The sequence below is a fragment of the Numida meleagris genome, chromosome Z (genome assembly GCF_002078875.1).
Source record: "Numida meleagris isolate 19003 breed g44 Domestic line chromosome Z, NumMel1.0, whole genome shotgun sequence".
Taxonomy (NCBI): Eukaryota; Metazoa; Chordata; class Aves; order Galliformes; family Numididae; genus Numida; species Numida meleagris.
This window is the reverse complement of record NC_034438.1, coordinates 39,921,556-39,942,705: the sequence shown is the minus strand read 5'-3', so window position 1 is coordinate 39,942,705 and position 21,150 is coordinate 39,921,556. Positions and strand designations below refer to the sequence as shown.

Genomic DNA, 21,150 nt, shown 5'->3' with positions numbered 1-21,150 from the left:
GGAGAATAAGAGAAGAGACAGAGAGGCTAAAGATTTTTTTTTTTTTTTTTTTAAAAGGGTGGTAGGTAGAATCCTGGTGAAATCCACAGAGTAAGAGGCAATGCTGTCAAGAGAAAGCACTGAAGTGGGGACAGTACTGCTGAAGAGAGGCTGAGGATAAAAGAAACAACTGGCACTGGAGATTAAAAATAATGGAATTATATTAATTTGAATGAAGCACTGATATAAAAGCGTGGTAGAAAATACAGATGAGGTAGATATTGCCATTCAACAGGCAGAAGATGAGCTTCGACATAGTAGAACATTCATGAGGGTAACCTGAGAAAGGGAGAGATGAAACAAATGAGTAGTATTGTTTAAGTTTTCGTGTAGAGGGCTAGATCTTGGATAGAAGAGACATGATGTAATAGCTTAAAACCCAATATTTGTAAGTGTCCCACAAGGAAGGAAACACAATCTTTTTGGCAGAGTGGAGCTTTGGAGAAGAATGATGGAAAAAAAGTTCATAATAAAGATGAAAACCTGATTCTGTAAACTTCATTGATACTCTAAAATACAGTCCTGACAATATCTCTATTAGAAAATTAAAATGTATTTTCTTGCAGGAGAGAAATGGGAAATGATACTGAGAAAGTAATATGGGTAGTGAGGTTAAAATTACAAGTACAAGAGGTGAAAGAAGTGGAAAGAAGGCAAATAAATGACAAAAAAATGATTTTTTTTTAAGAACAAGGAAATGTCTGAAAATCAGAAACTTCTTGTGTTTTTTTTCCTGACGTAACTAATTTTCTGCTAGGATTTAATGATACTTATCTTCATTATCCTTTAATATTATTTTGTGTTTAGGTGGTATCTTCTACTAAACAATTATAATAATGACATGATTTTTAAAGGTTTGGTTTGCGGTTTGGAGGTTTTCTTGTAGATATTGATAGACCATTTACACAGATGATGGGAATAATTATCATCTTTTCCATGTACTAACAGACAGAATCTCTAAATCAGACATCGAGTCTTCAGGCTAAGACAAGAAAATGTAGATTTTCCAAGCTTTATGTAACTATAAATTGTACAAATCCATTTATTCACTAATAGGATTTATCCTTAGCTCCCTGTGGACAGCATTGCAAGTTTATTTACACATGACCATCCTGTAAAGGTTAGGGTACTCCTGTGAGATAATTAAAATTATTTTTGTGCACATGTATTGTGGTTTTTTTTTTTTTTAATTTTCTCACCAGCATGTAATTAATTTTTAGGTAAGCAATAGATTTGGCTTGTAAGTAACTACTTATGTCAAAGCATGGCATGTGACACGTTCATTGAATCTTTGTTAAACTGCACCAGCCTAACCCTTTTTTCCCTCCTCTGGAAGGCTTACCATTAACCTAATACAGTACTTGTATGGGATTATGCTTCAGAATTGCAGATTGAGAGACTGCACATAGTTGCTTCAAAGGAATGAAAGATTGGACTGAGAATCTACATATTTCTTCATATTATTAAAAGAGACTGAATTTAACAGATCACTTTTGATCTACATTTAAAAACAAAACAAAACAAAACAGCAACCCTCTGCCCCAAGAAAAACAAGCAAACAACCATAAATACTTTTATCAAAATTGTTTTGAACAAGCCATAAAAACACAGAGGTGTACTATCTATTTGCTGTAACAACCAATTTGGCCCTCAGAGTGGAATCCTTTATGAAGATATCTGCATATGTCTTTGAAAAAAGTGAGACATACTAAATTGTTTGTCAATTCTGTGGCCAATTTATTTTAAAAACACAGTCCAAATCTTATACAAATAGTAAACGCATCACATTTCTTTCACTTCTAATGTAAAACATAAGCAAAACCTGAAACAGTTTTAGGCAAACACATACACTTGAAAGCTTGTCTGTAAGCTACTATGAACATCTCTTTGTTGCGCCAGTAAGAGTAAAAGGAGTTACACGAGAACTATTTTCTACATCTTTGTTTCATGTCCAGACTTGCTGAGAAGTTTCTTCCAGTATCACACACATTCTGCTAAGATTGGAAGCTTCCAGCATATAAAAGCGGAGTGCCAGTAAGTTTCACATGACACTGTTCAGGACAGCATCCAGGAAACAAACATTTGGAATAGTTATCATTAGAATACTGTTTATCATATTGATGAGCAGTGAAAGTTTTGACTTTCCTGTAAACAGGAGGACCTGAGGAGACAAGATTTTGAATACAATTGTCCCATCATTGTAGCAATGTTCTGCTATCCTATCAGGTAAGCAGATAAGCAGACCAAAGCCTGAGCCTTTTTCCAGAAGGGATGGACTGTTTGTTGTGATGGGTGACATTTTAATTTCATGACCAGCTTATTTCTCAGAAGGAACAAGTTCCAACAATTGTTTTGATATAACTGTTTTTCTTTTTTTTTTGCATATGGCTTTTTCTAGTCAGACAAAATGAGGGAGTGAAAAATAAATCTAGAATGCTTTAAAGATGTGGTTTTTTTTCATTTGATTATATATTATAGCATGTTCTGAGTTTTTCTAGAGTTCTGTTCACAGCCCTCCACAAAAGTTGTTTTTGTAACTCTGTTTTTTTTTCTGAATTCATGTGAAATTAAACAGTAAAAAGCAGAGATTTAATAGAAACCAGGTGTTACTTTTATAGGTGAAAATTCAAGAAACTGCAGCCTTGAAATGAAAATCAGCCTAATATGCTGTTTCAATACATCTGTCTCCACATGGCTGGGTATTTCAGGAGCTGTGTGGAAGAATGCTACCACAAATTAGGTATGCACTGCAGACAAAAGAACTGAGAATAATGATCTTCAGTGTTTGTTCTCCCTGTGAATGTCCTTGCATTCCTGCTTTATTTCACTGAGGATACTTTAAGAAAGTAGATTGTTGTTGATAATAGATCTATAATATTAAGGAATTAATCAGTTTATGAATTAAAAGAGGTAATGTATTGGGTGAGTATGTTGTGCAATAACTTGATCAGGTCTAAAGGTAATTTAGCTCATCAGGAGACATTAAAGTACTTGATTTGAAACTCATTAAAAATGCGTTACATAACTAGTGTGTGCAAAGGATTTCTGTGGGCCTCTAGGTGCTCAGTAGTGGGATATTATTCATAAAGTGTATTTTTCTTTTGCTCCTAAGTTTGAAAGTTGTGGAAGAAAATCTGTTTTGTTGCTTATGCTGCTTCAAATATGTGTTTTTTTCCTTTTTTTGTCTTGCCTACTTGTCATTTGATACTCAGGAGATGATCTTGAAGATAGAGCAACATAGAGTTTCTGTAAATTCTCTTGCTTAGGGAAATAGATAATAAAATTCTTGCTAACTTCACTGGAAGCAGAGTTACTACAAAACCCATCAGTCTAGGTGCCATGAGCAGACAGAGACTTTAAGACAGATTAACTATTAATTGAAAAGGGAGCAGAGGTCTCTCATAAGAATAGGTCACTAATACAAGTATCTCTATAAACATAAGAACAAAAAATGCTCATGACAAGTGAAACCTTTGAGAGATTTGATGTATCATCCTGCAGTTCTAGCACAAAATAGCTCAGTTTTAACTCTCATTGTTTTAGATATAATAGGCTATATCTATCTCTGGACAAGGTTATGAGCAAGAAAATGGAAACTGGCGTGAAAGGAAATTTCTTGTTTCACTTAAAGAATTTCTGTTGTCAATGTAGGTAGAGGATCATGCCATTTTTCAGGATCTTTTTTTTTTTTCTGATAAAGGAAAATACATACAAGAAAAAGATATCATTTCCTCTTCTTTACCTAGTTTATCCTGTGAGATTTTTCATTAAGAGTAAGATCTACCATTGCTGAGGATATATAATGTTGGCAATTAACATCACTATTTTGTATGTTCTTCTGAGAATAAAAGAAAATGTAGACGAATTACTTATCCCTGCTGAAGGCAGCCACCATAACACTGTAATAGCAAATATGAACAGGCAGATGCTCCAGAGAGGTTAAGACATTTTAAATCATGTTATATGTATATTCATGGCACTTGCAAGTGTGTGAGTTCAGTCTTTATATTAGAAAATGTAATACAATCAAATATGATAGAGGTGGAATAATGCAATTGTATAAATGTTCTTGGCCACTAGGAAAACAGTTAACTAGAAACTAAACAACTAAATCTCCACAGATTTTATGAGCTCTCTTCCACAAAATGGGAAGATGTCTTCGGAGCTCTTGGACAGGCATAGTATGATCCTCATGATCTCAGCTTTATTTTGTTTGATAAAATCACCATGACTGTTCTGGACAGATAAATGTGTGTGTGTGCCTTTTTGAAGATTTGACCCCGAAGTAAATGGGAAAGACTTGGCATACACTGTTGTGATCTGCAAAATACAAAAGGGAATAAAATTTGTAAGTCTCCAGTTGCGACAACTCAACAGTACTGCATTTATCTGCTTGGGAGAAAAATGCTAAAAACAGCCAGTTACACTGTATGCTGAATGGCATAAGGCAGCTGGATAGATGTCCTGGAGTCCCACAGTGGCTGGATTTTCCTCAGCAGAAATGAACAACTGAATGGCATGTCTGTCACAGCCCTACTGAAATGGGAATTCAGTGCTCCCTTGAAATACTCCACTCTTTATTCCACAAAGCATATTTTTAATGCAGCATTGAAAGAGGAGACCCTATCTCGTTGAAAGGGATCTCATGTCATATCTGTATAAGCACTTTATTGCAATTTTTCACTGTTCAAAACTTCCAGTTTGAAGAAGGAAGAGGTATTCTACTGGTGAGAACAGAGTGAATTTACCAAGCTCAATGTCTGCTTGCTGCATTAATAAAAATCAAATGAAAAAAGGAATCTGATTAAATTATGTCTGCTTTTTTCCTATGCCAGTGGAGCTTAACTAAGCAAACAGAAGCAGTGAAGTAAATCAGTGTTGGTTTATTAAAGATCAGAATTCAATATCTCAATAGTTGAAGGGCTTATGCACCAGTGTTCTCACTGTTTAGCTTTTCTGTGCAAAGAAAGTAAACACAATGGCACTGTGGGGACTCTTGTTAGGAAAGTGACACTTACAGAAGCATAGTTTTCTTGCAAGAAAAATGCTAGCCTATCTCTTACTTTTATCCTGTCAAAAAATTATAATGGAAACAAAATTCTTAATATTGTTTGCTGACAGTGATGTTATCCCGTGTAAGGGAAGAATTCTCCTTGAAATATCCTTAATTCTGTAAATGGAAATATCCCTTACCTTGGCTACTTTTAGTATTCTTATCTACACAAATACAGATTCCCCCTTACATTGATCTTAGTGCACCATCAAGATAGCAGGGTTCTTGTTGGGGAAGAAGCTAAGGATGTTTAATCTAGTCTTTAGGACTCACAAGGATTTTAGATTGCAAGATTGCTCTCTGAATACTAGGGGTCTCACCTTCAGAAGAATTTACTGTAGTCATCAGGGTGAAAAAGCTGCCTGTTAACTTCTTTGTGATCTAAATAAAACTTAGGTTTTTAAACAAGAAAACCAAAACACCTGCTCCTCATGACAGGGATTGGTTGGCGGCTTTGTTATGATGAGACCAAGTACAGACGGAGGATTTCACATGTCCCATTCATACCCACATTTCACAGAGCATCGAACTGTGCAGAGCTATGCTTCCTGGTGCTATCAGAGGTGCTGCTCAGGTCTCTGTCAGAAAGCAAATCTTCAGTAACTGTACTTAGCTGCTGCTTCTGTCTATCCTGTAAAAGAAATAGAGGTGAGCTGCATCCAGTCTGAGATGGTAAGCAATCAAGAACATATATGCAATGGTCTTTGGAAGTGCAACTCCTTGTGCTCATGTCCTGGGAACCCCTTTGGCTCATGTGATGCTTTTTGTAAAAAGCCCTTATAAACTGCTTTTGCATGCTGCCCAAAAGGTGGATGGCATGAGAGAAGCATGAACTTGTCTGCTCCTAATAACTGAAAAAATTATTTTCCTCACTGCTTGAATGCTTCATGCTTCACAATTTGAAGATATCAGAGAAGACTATGTAGGTGGAGACAGCCACGCATTAAGCTATTTTCTTGGATAATATCTAAATCCACACCAGAGGTGAGTTTGTTAGGAACTATCCTTCTCTTTAAATAGCTGATTTCCATAAAGTTAGGATAAATTATGCTTTATGTCACATATGATAAAACCAAAGGTCATCTTCAGAACCGCAGAATTTGGGGCATCACGGGGAGTCACTTGGTCTAGTCACACAGGAAACTTCTGTCCAGACCTGGCGTATAACAATGCCTACCCTGAAATCATCAATTACTGCTGATAAACACAGATGTATTTTTTAAGCACTGATGATGATAAACTTTATTATCACTGACCAGAAACAGTAAATAAGAAAATATAAGATGATTCCTTTTCCTGAATTGTGGGAAAAGTTAAGAATTTTGGTTTTAACCAAGTTAAATAGCAAAGAAATACAATTTTCACTTTCAAGACTGCATGGATTTGTGTGGCTTGAAAAACATTAACAGAGGACAATGATTTTCAGAGCAGATAAATTCAAATAATAAATTCTCCTTTTATATGCTTTTGGCTGATGTGTTTCTTCTTACAGAATGAGAAGAATTTGGACAAGATCATGGAAGATGAGATTACTGTTAATTTTGAGAGTGTTGGATGGCAAAAGAATCTATTTGAGAAGCAAGAACTGTCCAAAATCCAAATATGGGCAGAGGCAAGGAACAAGCCTAGAGTGGTGGAGGAAGAGGAACAAAGATCAGTTTGTATCTCAGCCTCCAAAGGGCCAGTACTGGGGAGACCTTGTGTATCCTGAAGTTTGTTCTAACTTGGAGTTAGAACAACTAACTAGGAGTGTTAGTATCCACTTGTTTTTCTTAGTGGTGACCTATGTACAGAGGGAAGAATATGTTTTTCTACTGTAATACAAGAGAACAAGTTAGTACTTATTTGCATGTTCCCTCATAAAAGCTAAAATGTCTCTATGTCAATAACAGTTTTTGGTCTTACAGAGGATTCCAGTGCTTGCCTTATTCATTCAGACCCTTTCTAGGCACTTATAAAGTTATCAGTCAAGTCTATGGTTTCTTGAAGGCCAGTGAAAAAGGGTAAGTGAAAAATCTCAGTTGAACAATATAAAGCAATAAACAGAGCAGAGAAAGATTAAATTGCCTATAACTTCCTGAATAACCTTAAAAAGAAGATAAACTTTCGTCCTTGGATGACAGAAGACATCTGAGTTATCTGGCCCTCTGCACTTTTTGATCAGAGGTAGAGATTCTTGCTATTTGTTAAAAGGGAAGAAAGAGGAGAGGCTAACACTGTGAGTCTGTGTACAGTGTTAATGACTGTGTCAATATATAAATTGTTCTTGCTCAATATTGGAACATTAACACTACTTATAAAAAGAAAAAAGGATGCAAAAGCAAGCTTGATCCAGTGAGGTCATGGGCACGCTTTACAAGAATTTCAGATCATCTCCTAAATACTGTGATGGTTCCTTTGAAAGCACCTGCTCCCATTAAGAAAACTGTATATTAAATTTCTTTAGCAGAAGCTGGGCTCAAACCCAGTACTGACTATACAATCTATTACTAAATAAATGCTGGCTGGTGGGTAGCCATATTGACCTTTTGCTGAGATGCCAAAATCCTCTTGCCAGCATTCCCACCTCCTGCTTAATTGGCACTGTATAAAAAATGTTTCCAAGGGAGTGTACAACAGCAGCCATAGTTGCTTGCAATATTAACACAGCAAAAGAAGCATGTAATTTATTCCTCTGAAAAATGGATGCATAACAAAATCCAGCATAATAAATCTCTTTCAGCTAGGATTATGATGACTGTAAGTAGGCAGCCTGTGATATATTAGTGTGGCGCTTGTTTAATCCAGGAAACAATTTTGTTTTTTTTTACCAAATTCAGAAGCACTTAGGTGGCACCGCAGCCCACCTTTTATTAACAATTGAGTTTGTCTTTTTTGTTGAGGCCAATTCATCCTGTTAGTAACATCCAGTGTAAACAGGAACCCATTAAATATACCATAAAGATATATTTACCCACAATACATCACAAAGAGAGCTTGGCTGCTGATGCTACCAGTTATCAAAGAATCACAGAATCACAGAATTACAGGGGTTGGAAAGGGATCTCTACAGATCATCACTTCCAACCTCCCTGCTAAAGCAGGTACCCTTCAATAGGTTGCACAGGTAGGCATCCAGGTGGATCCTGAATATCTCCATAGAAGGAGATTCCACAACCTCTCAGGGCAACCTGTTCCAGTGCTCCGTCACCCTTACTGTAAATAAGTTCTTCTGCATATTTGTATGGAACTTCCAATGTTCAAATTTAAGGCCATTACTCCTTGTCCTATTGCTTTGCATCACTGAGAAGAGCCTGGCCTCATAGATATTTATAAACATTTATCAGATCGCTTCTCAGTCTTCTTTTCCACAGGCTGAACAGACCCAGGTTACTCAGCCTTTCATCACACAGTGGATGCTCCAGGACCTTTATCATTTTGTGACACCGTATGCTAAATGTGGCCTCATTAAGGCAGAGTAGAGGGGGGGCAGATCATCTCCCTCAGCCTGCTGGCCACGCTCTTTTTAATGCACCCGAGGATACCATTGGCCTTCTTGGCCACCAGGGCACACCGCTTGCTCATGGCCAACCCACTGCCACAAGAACACCCAGGTTCTTCTCCGCAGAGCTCATGTGGTTTATCCTCTCCAGGTGCAAGACTCTACACTTGCCCTTGTTAAACCTCATCAGGTTCCTTCCTGCCCAACTCTCCAGTCTGTCCAGGACTTGTTGAATAGTAGCACAGCCTTCTGGTGCGTCAGCCACTCCTCCCAGTTTCGTATCATCAGCAAACTTTCCGAGGGTGGACTCTATCCCTTCATCCAGGTTGCTGATGAAGGTGTTGAACAAGACCAGACCCAGCACTGACCCCTGGGAACACTGCAAGTTACAGGCCTCCAGTCAGACTCTGTGCCATAATGACAACCCTCTGAGCTCTGCCAGTCAGCCAATTCTCAATCCACTTCACTGTCCAGTTATTATGCCCAACAAGGGCATAATACTCATCAATTTACTGAGTATTATTGTTGACTATTGAAAATATATTTTAATATTTCAAAAATACGAGAGATTTCATGAAATGAAAAATGAGAAAAAATAATAATACTGGGAAAGGCTATGTTAGAACTTTGCACTGAGAGAACACTTGTTATGTGAAGTATTCTTGGATTTCAGTGTATGTTTTTAGGTTCGTGTTTACTTTTCACTAACATAATGGTAGCAGTGGGGTGATTTAGGTCAGTATATTTTAGTATATTTAAGAGTTATTAGTTGGGTTGAAGTTCTGCATGTACTCTATGTACCAGTCATCTCAGGCAAAAGTGCTACTTCACAGTAGGCACAATAGCTTCTGTAGAAATCATACTTAATATTCTGACTGAAGCAACCTATTTTATTTCAGAGATTTTTTTAATAGATTCAGCTGTCTTTAGTCTGAAAGTAATAAAGGCCATTTTCATCTACCTCTGCTTTTAAAGTCAGTCAACAAGTATGGGTATCGATTATAGGGAAAAATTACCTTTGGAAGATATCCTTCACTGTCACAGGTGAAACAGGAGAAGCATCACACAATTATTTAGTTCCTCGGAGACAACCAGCAAATGCTTCAAAGATATCCCTAGAGGGGAAAATAGCATATTACAGCAGAAGTCACAAATTTGCCAGTCTTATGGACAAATTATAAAATTCCGTGATTCAGCCACAATAGAAAATTCACCATGTATAGTAAGATGTGTCACCATTATAAAATGTCACTCTTTCTTCCTGTGAAACTTAAAAATTGTACATTTGAAGTGTTTATGAAGAGTTGAAAAACCTCATGTTATATTTTTGTGAGCTTTGTTTTCCTCCTTTGTTCTTTCTTTTGTGTCAACACATGGAAATTTTTTTGCTCAGTCTTGATAACTCTGTGGATCTAATATGATGAAAAAAATTACAATTTCTATTTACAATGGAAAATAGTGAAGAGTCTAGGTCAAAGTATTCACTCAGTGTAACACATCCATCTGGTTTGTGATTGTGTCTCGCTCACAGCTAAGAAGATATTACTGTACCTTGTTTTGTGGATCAGAACAACCTCCTTAGAGACAGAAGGGTTTACCTTTTGCTATTGCTGTCTGTAAGTAGTAATTAGTACCCTTGGTCTTTTAACCTCCACCTGACTGACCAGTTACACTTCTCTCCATCTAGGTCTGCATCCTGCTGCTCTGTCATTCATGGCACTCAAAACCTCCCATTGCCTTAACTGTGGCAATATTTCTTCAACATCTAGAACTTGACCTCAATGCCTTTAGCTTCAGCATGAGGATGTTACCTCTTGAAGCCACTAGGGAATGGGATTTTTACTGATCAATTGTTGAGCTAGCAATCAATTGGTAATTGACTGTTAACCTTCATGAGGTGACCGATGTGCCGAAGTCAGGCACACAGTTAAATATCTTGCTGATCCAGTGCCTGCTTGCATGTGGTTTTTGTGCATGAATGTCAGCTTTACATTATTCAGAGCCACGTTAAAAAAATCTTCTGTAAATGAGCCACATAGAAAAGAATAAACCTGTAAAAGGGATAGATTTACAGTGAGCTACCATTCTGTATTTAAGAGCCCCCCTCTCTCTGTTATTACTGAGGCAATCAAAGGTGCCTTGAAAGATTGCTAAAAATGATTAAGGGTGCTTTATTTTAGATTGATAACTGCAGTGGCAAGTTTGAGAAGGAGAGCAAGTAATTGAAGTAGATGGGATCATTGTGTGCCTGCCTAACACGACTGGCTTAACATTTGTATTTTAGACTGTCTCTTGCCTAATAACAGCATGTAGTGAAATAAAGGGTTCTCTCTAGAGGTAATTGTTATATGGCAGGATATAAACAAGACCCATTCTGCAGTATATTTACTACAGTGCATATTTATGAGTTGGGTTTAATTAAAAGTTGGGAACACTAGAGCTATTTTTTAACTAGACGCCTATTATCTAGTGTCAAATGCTTGCTTTTAATCATGCATTTTATACCATCGTGACCTAGATCACTGCCTGTGACATAAGAGATTGTGTGTTGTCTTTGCTGAGAAGATGTAGCCCAGCTTGATGGATGTTTTCTCATTCCTAACCTCATTACTACTGGCTTCCCATCCATCTAATAAAATGCTATGATAGAGAGTGGGAAGGTGCTATTAATCATAATATTCCAGCCACTCCAAGCAGATTCATTAGAAATACTGACTATATATCTCACACACGGAAAGTCAACACGCAAAGTAGGTTGCCGCTTCTGCCTGTGCTGCAGACGTCCCCTTACTCCTTCCAGTCAAGTCAGGATTTGCTTTTAATGGCAAAAATTATACTTAATGAAGTTCTGGGTGGCAGGCTGCTTTGAGCTGATTAACCCAATAAATATTCCAGCTTTTATTAGTTTTAAGCAGTGCTGTAGCCTGTTACCTAACTCACATTGTTGTTCCAGCTCTGAGAATGCATAATTGCTAACTAATGAACTACTGTTTTGACTGAGGCAAGGAAGTGAAACATTCTGCTTTGCTGGTGCTTTTCTAGTGTTTTCCTTAAGGAAATATATCCTGTTTCTCAGCCAGTCTGGGCAAGGTCCCTGAAGGAAGCGTATAGGAGGAAGGGGCAGAATCTATCCGGTCTCCCTGTCACAACCTGTGACTACGAAAATAAAAGTGTTCCAGAATTGTGCCTGGAGGAGAACTGGACTGGCTGCATCCTCTGAAGTCCAGGCTATGAATTTTCACTTTTATTTAGATTTGTAGTGGCACCTACATGTCTGAAGAGGTAATGAGAGCTACAATCTTAGCCAAAAAAAAAAAAGGAAACAGCAAGCACTTTTAATGCAATTCAGCTCTAAAAATGCAGTGTGGCTGTTGCTGTTTCAGATGTTTGGATTTTCATGTGCTTCCATGGCAGCTGCTCAGAGCTGCTTACATTCTCTTGTGCTGTTTTGTTTGGTGACAAATTTCATGCAACCATTACAAGCTTGTAGTTTAAAAGGATTTTTGTGGGAGATCCCCAGACAAAGTTGTCTACCTGATATGTCTCGGTGCTGCAGATCTTACAGGGAGAGGTCTCTGTAGACTGAGTTTGTTGGCAGCCATAGTATCTAATTTTATTTTCTTTCAAGTATCTGGTAATTAATTAATTAATCATACAAAAAAAAAAAATCAGTGGCCTTTCTGCTGGAATTGAAATGAGATGTGTATCAGTCTTTGGAATTATTTTATTTCACTGTGGGTGACACGGGTTGTCAGGGAAGCATATGGGTGTAAGCAGACTGATGGAAGTCATCAGTGCATACAGCCACCAGGAATCTATCGGGGGACATGAGTGGCTTCCTCTGCCTGTGCTCAAAGGCCATTTCACTCCATTTCAGGAAAATGAGATAGTGTGTGAGCTGGGAGTATTCTTTATGAAATCCTTGAGGGGGAAATGCAATTGTGTTTGCATGCTATCTACAAGCAGCGTTTTCATTATGATTCACTGTGATCTCTGGTACTTAGTGTCAAACTGTTTCAGAGAAAATGACTGATAGCTGTTATTAGTAATCTATGGCTTTATGAATGTACAAATTAAAAGTAATCACAGAGAAAGGAGTTTTGTACATCAGTTAATATAATCCATTTATTTTGAAACATGCACTAAAGAGTGGCATTCATCTTTATTCTAATAGAGAGTCATGGCTTTGTGGTAGTATTCTTAAGTAGATGATTGTAAAATATGTAAAGAATTCACTTTAACAATATAATGAACACTTTCTGGTTCTTGAAGCATTCCCAAAGTTATACCTAGGAAAGAGCAATATCTCCTGGAGCTGCAAGGAGCAATTTAAAACTGTCTTTCAAATGAAACTCCCTTTGAAGCAGCCAGAGGATGTAGCTCAGTGGACTGTAAACATCTCATGTGCCCAGGAGTGCAAATATTAAAGGAACGGTGCCTCCTTAGACCACTTTCTACCCCTGAACATCTAAATCCAAATCAACTGGGGATAGTACATGCCTGGAAAAAGACTATGTAGATAATTACTGGGAAGATAAACATGCAGAACACAAGCTAATTAATAGTATCTATTTCAATTCTCTCTGTACTCTGACAGTTTAACAAGTCTGCAGAGTTTGCTTTGAAGAAACTCATGGTTAGGAAACATTTTATGTTCTGCAGAAAAGGAAGAGCCCCAGAATTAGCATGAATGAAGGAAGAGGATGTGATGCCAGAATCATACCTTCTTTGTGATGTTGTTATTCACAGGCTACAAAGAAAGTTAGGGCAAACAAGAAAAGGGCACCCCACAATGTGTCACTGTTTGGTCTGTAATAGGAGAAATTGTTACTGATAAAGGCATTTACTGGAATTCTGCTGATATTTGAAGGATTTGCAATGATATGCACTGTTCTGTTGTGTTCCATTTTTGCTGGTTATGGAATAAAAGACAAAGAACTTTGTACTTATGTACCCTCAATCTTCATAAAGAACACAAATCTAAATTTATATTAACCTCAGGATTTATTTGTCTTTGGAAAATGAAGATCCTACTTTGTTTGTTACGTCATTTTGTCTAAAGGTGAACATTAAAAAACTTTTATGATTCTCACGTAAAATAGTACCAACATGGAGCAAAATAACATATTCTTTGGGGGAAAAAAAAGAAATGAAATGGTTTTTCAGAAAAAATGGGGAATATTACGGGTAATAAGGGAGCATGAATTCAGAATGTCCATATTATTTGAAGTTTAAATATAAATTCCATTGTTTATTTTAATATACTGTCTTTATTTAGCATAATTGCTGAATAGTCATCTCTAAAGGCCATAGAGTATAGGTGACATGGCATGCCATGCTGTAAAAAAATGTATTTTGTAGATCCAAACTGATACAAATTGATATTTAATCAAAGAACAAAGAAATTGGAGAAAGGCCACGTAAACAGATAAGAGTATTAAAAGGACACAGAAAAACAAAGTAGAGATTCAGTCTTCTTTGTGTTAAATCCTTATGTCCTAGCTTCAAAACTGATATGTAAGAGCCATCAATTATTATATAACAGGTATCAGAGTAATTTATCTTTGTGTGCAACTCTGTACACTGGATCTAGCAGCATATTACGCTTATTTCAAGTAAGACAAACCTTTAGAATAGTATGAAGTTTCTTTCCTCATTTTACCTCTTGTATCAGAAGCACAGAGCTCTTCCAACTCATGTTATACAACTGTATTTCTCAGTCTCCCACTATATTGTGTCAGTCTTGTTTCATGACTTAGTAACATGCAGTAAAATATTGTAAAATGCAATTACATTGAGTGGAAAAAAGAACAGAAGAGTTTCCTTGGTATCAGATACAATGCCTATCTTTATAACATCTGTGTCACACAGATGTCTTTGCTAACCTAACAAGCTCTGCCTGTGGCTTTTTTTTTCCTTGCACCACTCCCATGATCTGATGTTTTGTGATGATTGTCTTCATTAGTAATGTATGTTTCTGGACTTGAGTGACATTGAGAATTGTATCCTTAACATCATTGTCAAAAAGAATTGCTCAAAACACAACTTTTGCTTGTGATTTTTTTTTTTTGTGTCTAGAAACCATAAATGTTCACATGGTCAGTCTTAAATATTCCATTGATTTCAGTCAGAACATTGTGCTGCCAATACTGGAAAACTTCCTTTAGTACATAGGTTGCTCCAAAAGCAATGACTTCTATTTATTTCCAAAGAAACTACAGGAAATACAAAGAGAAAATAGCACTGTTTGATAGATCATATTCTCATCTATTAAACACTCTTTTTCAGTGTAGTCACCATAATTAGCCAATCCTTGCAGATGAATTGATTGAGGTGCTCTTAATTTCATGGTGTGCATGGCTGTCCAGAACATGGCTTATCTTCCATGTCACTGTCACCACTGCTGAAATGCACCATCCACTTCCTCATTGTGCTTGCGTCCACTGTTTGATCCCCATAAAAGTTCAGTGTGTATCGGTGAATGTCAGTGGAAGCCATTTTTTCTGCATGGAAGAATTCAGTTCTACCCCTTCGCTTCATACCCACTTCCATGTCAGACACCATTCTGTAAGACTGCCCTTCTGCTGCCATCTGTCACACAACAACAAAATGTAGTGGAATATATGTGGGAAGGTTCAACCTCTACTGCCAAGGGAACATGTACAATATTGCATGTTTTAACTGTCAGCAGCATTTTGGCCTGTGTTTAAAGTTAGTTAAGGTCTTAAGAGTGGTAAGTAAATATATATATATTTCCATGAAGTAAACATAATTTTAGGTGTATTTTTTTTCTGTATTAAGGCTTCAATGAATAGTGCACAGCCAATCCTGAGTGAGTGAGAGATGTGCATATCTCGTGTAACTAGTGATAGAAGTAGAGGGAATGGCCTCAAGTCGCACCAGGGAAGATGAGATTCAGGCTGGATGTTAGGAAATACTACTTTTCCAAAAGAGTGGTCAGGCGCTGGAATGGGCTGCCCAGGGAGGTGGTGGAGTCACCGTCCCTGGAGGTGTTCAAGGAACGTTTAGATGTTGCGTTGAGGGACATAGTTTAGTGAGAACTATTGGTGATAGGTGGATGGTTGGACTGGATGATCTTGTAGGTCTTTTCCAACCTTGGTGATTTTATGATTCTAGGATTCTATATTTAACTGCCCCTACCAAGGGGAAAACTTAGTTGATTTCTGTAGTAGAGGAGGAAATCCTTAGGGAGGAAGTACTTCCTCAGTCCTGAGCAACTCAGAAGAGACATAATTTGCTACTTCCTTTGGTAGGAAGTTTTTTATATTTCCTCTTCAGTTCCCTTTCCTCCACCTTTTTTCTGTGCTCCTCTATAACTATGTTCCCTCTCAGCCTGGGAGATAGATTGAGCTGAGTGAGCTTTATGTGGGTTCTGTCGTATTTCTAGTTTCTGCTTTCTCCTGTCAGTGATGGATCAGTCAGTGTCTCTCTCATTTTCCCCTTCTTGTCCCTTTTTCATATTAATGGGAACTGGTGGTGTCTAAAATTAGGAGCTAACCTGACATGCCCACTTGGGCAGAGTTTATGGTAATGCTCATTACAGAGTGATGCCTACTTACTTGTACTATTTATATGTATGTGCAGATGCTATATGACATTAAATTTCCTTTAGATTTTGAATACTTCTTATCTGTTAGTAAGTTTTATATATCTGTATCTTTTACTAAATGGCTGGACCACTTCTACAGGTGTTTAAAACTAGAAACAGAAGCAAAATCTCAATTACTTTCTTGTTCCTTCCTTTCTCATCACTGTAACTCACACACCTGCTCTGTAGCTACACGATATGTAATCAAAAGAGTGCAGGTGCTCAGTATGATTGAATTGAACTCTTCCATTTAGTTTATTGCTTTTCTAATTCAGGAGTGATGCACAGTGGGTGTGATTGAAGAGATCTCTCTAATTATGGAGATTTCTTTGTGCAGTGCTGGAAGATTTTTTTGTATTATTTACACTGTTCAGTCTGGCAGAAATATTTCTGTCTGCCAAGTACAATTACACTGCTCTTTGATTGGTGAAGATCAGCAGTCTGTGATATCTCTGAAAAGCCAGTGTGTATCACATTTCAGTAGCAGACATATTAACGTTTGAGTTGAGGAGTGCAAGTGATGTAACAAGATTAGATGGCACCGATATAAAGAATTAACTTGTGAATAACAAGAAACTGCTGGATGACAACTGTCAATTATTTACTGCCCCTGTCCGAAGTAATATTAACGGCTGGGAGCCTTCACTCAGCCTCACCATCCCTTCCCTCATCCACTAGCTTGGTGTTCACTTCTGCAGTTTTACAGTAGTAACATTTTTTTCAAGGCATTTTGCCCTGAGCTGTTATTAAGTGATTATCAGAAAAAGTGAACAAGCCTCTGACACATCAGAGGACCTTATTAACCGGAAAGGATTAATTAGTCTCAAAGAATTTTTTCCTTGCCATAACTGTTAAAACATCACACTCACTTGTAAGGGTTTTTTGTTTGTTTGTTTATTTATTTTCCTAATAATAAACAATGCAGTAAGAAACAATTCAATAATGGTACTATTGTATATTTTCCTTTATCTTTGAGAACAGCTCCATATTTTTAAACTGTTCATCTAAAATTGAAAGAAAATATGATATACCTGAGGCAACAGCTGCATGAGTCTATCATGACCATGGAATCTGTTATGAACTTAACTCCTTCTCCAGTATTACGCAAAATGAAATCCTTGTTTTTCATATAATTTTTACTTTTAAAATAACTGAGAATTTTTTTTGCATTCTAGTTTTACTTCATTTTTACAGGCAAATTTTTGTTTTCTCACTCCCAATGGATTCAATTAATTTTTGGAAGTGGGCAGATGGAGCTAACTAAAATAAACGATACTTTAGGTAAATGGATCTAGATAGATAGAAGCTACACAACCTCCACCTCAACAGGAGAAATATAACAAACATGTTATGTGACCCAGACTATGCTTAGTTCTAGCTTCAGCTAATGCAACTAAATTTAGCCTAACTAAAATATTCTCTGCAGCTTCAAATGGGTAAGATGCATTTCTTCTAAACAGATTTTGCAGTGATTTTGCTTACCTTTAAGACCAGCTTAAAAAGGTTCACTGGCAAAGAGCATAAATTTGAAAGCATAAATCAGATAATTATGATTCTTGAACTCACTTTATCTTTGCCCTCTTTCAGTGTGTAAGACTAGTTACTATTACACATTGTAAAAATGCTTAATCAAGATTGTGGTGCTATTTTAAACTTCTAAATCTGTTCCAGTAACATACTACATGCCACCACATAAATATATGAAATTCAAAAACACAGCTTTTTTAAGTTTAAATCTAGCTGCCCAGTTACTCTTTTTAGTAACTTTTTTTAAAAATCATCATTAACCATGTGCTTCATAACCATCTTTAATTTACTTGTACTCTTTCAAGACAGCCCACGTCTTGATGTTCTTCTGAACTGAGGGACGTTGAGAACTGTGACTCAAACCAGTGGAGAGGTCCTCTGCTTCTGAAGACATCAGTCTTCTAGTACACATCTTAGTACCTTTTTGTTAATATATGTTCTTTTGTTAATTTATGTGGGATTGTTTCTGAACATGAGCTAACACTTCTACGTATACAAGGTCTGCTGATTGCATGCTCACTATGCTTTTCTACTTTTTGTGGATTAAACTACTTTTTTTTTAATATTGAAAGATTTCACAGCTGTAAGAAATGATTTAGTAGTTGAATTGTAAAGGATATGAGGAGATAGAGGAAATACTCAAAGGACTTCAGCTGAATATACCTTATATTACAGTCTAGCCTTGTTTTATGTCAAAGGAAAGAATATTTGCTTGTGTTTGTGAGGTACAGATAAGAAAGAACAGAGATCTCTGGCACATATCAATAAAGCAGAAAGAAGTTGCATAGTAGCAGTAGCAGTATCTAGGATAACAAATTGGTGCCCGCTAGTAAGGGGACAAGACTCATAATTCACAACCAATGAAGCCACAAGTGAGTTATAAAGGTCTTGTCCTCTTCCAGTGGAGATAAATGAGTCCATCTAGTACAACCAATCATATGATCTGTTTAGATAGGTCTTCTTTGTCCACAGTCCTTTCTCATATAAAATTATTTCAGTGAGAATCACAATAAATAGAGAATAAAAGAAATCCCACTCACTTCCCCACACTGTCACTGAGCAGCTGCAATCTGGTGCTGGAGTGTTGAAGATGTTCCTTGATTTTATTTTATTTTTTTTTGCTCATAAATCCAAATTAAAATCATTAATCATTATGTTATTTAGAGGCATACGTAAAAGGACTGTGTAGGTTGGTTTTGTTTGCTTGTTTGTTTTCCTTAACTGGGTAGCTGCTCACTGTTTTTTCTATTCTTGTTATTAGTTATCTACTGTTACTGTTCTTGTTTTTCACTGCCACCTAACCCCACTCCCCAAGTATGATTAATTCTCTGGTGTTTACATAAACTTTTCCATTGTCTGTAGATACAGGATCAAAAAGCCTGTCCTTAAAGCAGTAGACCCATAGAGTCTTAGGCTACTGTTTTTACACAAGCGTAGGGTCTTGTTATTGAAGCCTTGATTATTCCAGGGACAAATGTATAATGAGGTAAAGAAATGGAAGTGGGCAGTCTTTTAAACATCAGAATAACTATAGTTCTTTACACAAGATGTTTAGCAGAATAACAACCCTGTGAGATCAGCCATTATTTGTATAAAATAAAGCAAAACAACCACCTTGCCAAGCTCATAACAATTTTATCTGGTATTTTTAAAATTATCTAGTTGGTCGTTCATTTGTAGTGCTTCTGACAAATAGGTCATATAAACTGAGTTAAATGGCTGTGATGGGGTAACCTGTGAAAGAGGTCAAAATTACGACTTTAAGAAGTCATTAAAATTACAGAAAATGCAAGCAGAAATGGTAATAATTGAGATTCCATAATGATTTTTTATTGTAAGGTCCTCTTTCAGTTATGTGTAATTTTGACAACTTTACCATCTGAGACAGAAATTTTTGATTTTGATTGCCTTTCTAAAACATAATTAGACTTAGAAAATCTGAATACTCTTACCCTAGAAATGTTCTAGCTATTTCTGGGAACTAGCATCTGCAGTCACTTCAGTGAGAACATTGTGTATACACTTTTATGTAGTACATATTTGGTGAAGGTGCTTTGTTTCAAGTGTGTCTTTTTGTTGTTCTCAAAGAAGGTTGCCTACACTTAGAGATGAGTTGGACTCAGTGATCCTTGTGGGTCCCATCCAAGTTGGGATATTCTATGATTCTATAGTTCTATGAGCATCTTAGTTTTCATGTGTTTGCTAGAGTTATGTTAAAATTTGCTGGCTAAATTCTCAATAGATTCTGGCTACAAAATGACCTCCTTGGAGCTCTTCTGTGATGGCTGGTGGTGAATGCGCTAGTGAAGGTCTCAGCCTGGGGGCTTAAGGCTGGTTCAGGTTTTTACTGCTGTTATTGTTCCGTATACTGTGTGTTGGAAGGCACAGCAATAATTTAAGGAGACTATTTTTCCTGTACATTATTGCTCCCATACTGGTGTTCAGATTGTGTGAAATAGAAGGAGGAATGTCTCTTCCACAGCTTGAAAATAATGCTGGGATCAGAGGGACAAATGAAGATAGGGAAGCATTATGGGAGAGAAGGGACCCAGAAAGGAGAAAAGATGGGAGAGAAATTTAGGAGGGATGGATGGAGGAGCGAGCACAGAAATAAGCCAGAAGAATAAAATGGTAATGGAGGAAGCAGTATGTGCGATTATGAGATCAGGAAGGGACATGAAGTATTTCAAGAAGGAGGTTTAATATCATGCAAGGGGAGGGAAAAGACAAGAGGATAGACAGAGATAGGATACTGAGCTTCTTCAATAAGTTAAAGCATTTCTTTCCTAAAGCCTAGTGTCAAGCTAACAGTTTGAGTTCTTTGTTAAACAGCTGTTTCCTCAACTATTTATTATCAACAAAATCATGACCTTTTATAATGCCACTTACTAGGAACTGGCTATAGTGCTAAGTTTTTTGGAAGAAAAAACTAAATGACACAATGGCCAAAAGTTTGAATTAAACTACTTTAGTTGTAGTCTGTCTCCTTTTCAAATGGATCACTTTATTGCATGAAGAATTGTTTACTGCTGTACATTATCATAAGAATTTTCTAGGAGTGAGTGAAGAGGGATCATTAAGAGTCTGTATTTGGCTTTAAACCTCACATTTACGTCTCAAAATGGCCTTGCTTCCTGTGGCTAGCAAAGTCTGCTGTCCCCCAGATTATTCATTTACAGTCGGGCTGGGAACTTATTTATACTGTGCTATGCTAGACTAATTGTTTCTTTAACATTGGTTTTAAATACTAAGCTAAATATTGCTATTTGTATATAATATGTGTTTAAAATAAGGATTACTGCTGATAGTGCACATGTGTGTACAATCACATACCATTTAAATATGTTTAATGTTATTTGGGATGATTTATAAAATCCTTGAAAGCAACAAAAACTCTTCTATTATAAAACTGTCTCCCATGTTAACTCCCTTGGGCCTTTT

The 21,150-nt window shown here is 36.8% G+C and overlaps 1 long non-coding RNA gene across 3 annotated transcripts in view; it reads right to left on the bottom strand.

The window, feature by feature from the left end:
* The window catches only part of LOC110390376, a 36,488-nt gene continuing 18,742 nt past the window's right edge, over positions 3,405-21,150 (bottom strand). Inside the window, exons 2-4 of one of the 3 annotated variants that reach the window (XR_002433730.1) lie at positions 9,590-9,688; positions 5,413-5,723; positions 3,405-4,359 (exon numbers count right to left, since the gene is read on the bottom strand). This is a non-coding gene — a long non-coding RNA (uncharacterized LOC110390376). The remainder of the gene's footprint in view (positions 4,360-5,412; positions 5,724-9,589; positions 9,689-21,150) is intronic. The other 2 variants (XR_002433731.1, XR_002433729.1) reach the window with 2 other exon arrangements.